The 2423-nt window shown below is 60.2% G+C and overlaps 1 protein-coding gene across 1 annotated transcript in view; it reads left to right on the top strand.

Moving 5' to 3' along the window:
* Positions 1–6: 6 nt before the first annotated feature.
* Positions 7–2423, top strand: part of SPATA2L (spermatogenesis associated 2 like) — a 4189-nt gene continuing 1772 nt past the window's right edge. The window contains exon 1 of the mRNA XM_021708562.1: positions 7–218. The gene's annotated coding sequence lies outside the window, so the exon portion shown is untranslated. The remainder of the gene's footprint in view (positions 219–2423) is intronic.

Below are 2423 nucleotides of genomic sequence, written 5' to 3'. Positions count from 1 at the left end.
CCTCGCTGCGCGCGGTGCTCTGGCAGATCCTGGTGGAGGACTTCGACCTGCACGGCGCGCTGCAGGACGACGCGCTGGCGCTGCTCACCGACGGTCTGTGGGGCCGCGCCGACCTGGCGCCCGCGCTGCGCGGCCTGGCCCGCGCCTTCGAGCTGCTGGAACTGGCCGCCGTGCACCTGTACCTGCTGCCGTGGAGGAAGGAGTTCACCACCATCAAGGTAGGCGCTGGCGGCCGTTGGGAGGACACTCCCCTCGGGAGAGAGGGTCTCAGGCGCGGGGGAGTCGTGGGCGTGTTGGGGCGGTCCAGCCAAGGGCCCCTGGGCACTCCCGGGGCTTGGAACCTGGGGCGGGCGGAGGGCAGGCTTGGGTCCCTGCCCACTAGGGGATCGTGTCCCTAAAAGCTTGCACCGCTGCCCTCCCCAAAGAGGCTCGCGGCCTGGTTGCCCTGGAAATCCTAGGACAGACGCACAGGACGGGCTTGAGGTCCCGCGGCCATCCCGACTCCCCCAGGGTGTGGGCTGATCCCATTTAGAGAGCAGCACGCTGGGGCTGGGAGAACCGCATACGGGTGTATTCCCTAAGAAGTCAGCAGGGTCCGGGCACGGACTTGGTTCCCTCCTCGGCCCTGTTCGGAGGCCGTGCCCGGGGCTGGCCTGGCTCCCCCCACCCCCGCCCGGGGGAGCGGCCGACCGGCAGGAGGGGGCAGGGCCGTCTGGAGCTCTGAGCTAATTCGGAAGAGTGGGAAGGCGATGACGTCACTGCGCACGTGGGCGGGGTACGCCTCCGCCGGTTGCCATGGCAACGGCAGCTTCTCTCCGGCGGGGCGCGGGAGCTGCTCCTGGGAACACCTGCCGGTCCGAGATGCTGGGACTCTCATTTATCCATTCGGGCAGGAAGGGGAGGGCCGCCACCCGTCGGGGACTCGAAGCAGGACGGGCAGGCGGCCCTCGAGGCCTCGCCGGCGAGGGCGGGGGGGTGACGCCTGAGCCTGTGTTGGCGGCCGCGACTTGGGTCCGCTTCTGCCGCCTCCGGGCTGTGTGGCTCTGGCAAGCTACCCGATGGCTCTTACCCCGTGCCCTCCTCTGCACCCCGCCGGCACACAGTTGGTGCTCAATACGTGGGCGGGGACGCTGTGGTAGGTGCTGGGCGGATGAGGGAGGGCTGGGAGCGGCACACAGCCACGCCCCCCACCCTTTAATTTCCGCCCCTGTAGCTGTCAGCACTTCCCATTATTCCAGGCGCTGGGCCCAGGAGAGCTTTAACACAGGTTTCACCTGCCTGGTGGGAAGAATGAGTGGCAACGCCTCTGTCCCGACAACAGGGACCTCCAGATCACAGTGGGGAAAGTTCAGAACACTTGAGGTAGTTGAGGAGGCCCCCTATCTAGAGAGCCAGACCTGGGCAACTACACCCAAAACTAACCAGAGCAGCAAATCTCCCAGGTGTGGCCAGAAGAGAGGGGAATGTCTAACGCCAGGGTCTTTATTTTGTTCTGAGCTGTGAGCCGGGTGAAAGTATCAGTTTTGTTTCTGTTGCCCCAGACTAGTCTTGAACTCCTAAGCTCTTAAAGTGCTGGATCACAGGTGTGAGCCACTGCACTTGGCATTTTTTTTTTTTTTTTTTTTTGGGTCGGAATCTCACTCTGTCACCCAGGCTGGAGTGCAGTGGCCCAGGCTGGTCTCGAATCTGTGAGCTCAAGCAATCCTCTTGCCTCCACCTCCCAAAGTGCTGGGATTACAGATGTGAGCCACTGTGCCCAACCTGACCTTATTTATTTTTTATGAGTTGGAGTTTCACTCCGTCAACCAGCCTGGAGTGCAGTGACACGCTCACAGTCACCCTAGCATCAACCTGCTGGGCTCAGGCGATCTGCCTCAGCCTTCCAAGTAGCTGGAACCTAACAGGTGCACACCACCACACCCAGCTCATTTTAAAATTTTATTGTAGAGATGAGGGCTCACCAAGTCACCCAAGCTGGTCTCAAACCCGTGGGCTCAGGCATTCGTCTCACCTCAATTTCCCAAACTGCTGGGATTACAGGCTTTAGCCACTGTGCCCAGCTGGCCTTATTTTTTGAATCAGGGATTTTCACTGTTACTCAGATGGAAGTGCAGTGGCTCGATCACAGTTCACCACAGCCTTGGCCTCCTGGGCTCTGGCAACCCTTCCTCCTCAGCCTCTCAAGTTGCTGGGGCTACAGGCACATATCACCATGCCTAATTTTTTTTATTTCTGGTAGAGGTGAGGTCTCGCTATGTTGCCTAGGCTGATCTTGAATTCCTGGACTCAATCCTCCTGCCTCAGCCTTCCAAAGTGCAGAGATTACAGGCTTGAGTCACCATGCCCAGCCAAGCCTTATTTTGTATTTTATTTTATTTTTTGAGTTGGAGTCTCACTCCATCGCCCAGACTGGAGTGCAGTGG

The sequence above is a fragment of the Carlito syrichta genome, unplaced genomic scaffold, assembly GCF_000164805.1.
Source record: "Carlito syrichta isolate Samal-C Ts95f unplaced genomic scaffold, Tarsius_syrichta-2.0.1 Scaffold142937, whole genome shotgun sequence".
NCBI classification, from domain to species: Eukaryota; Metazoa; Chordata; class Mammalia; order Primates; family Tarsiidae; genus Carlito; species Carlito syrichta.
This window is presented reverse-complemented; position numbering and strand designations above follow the sequence as displayed.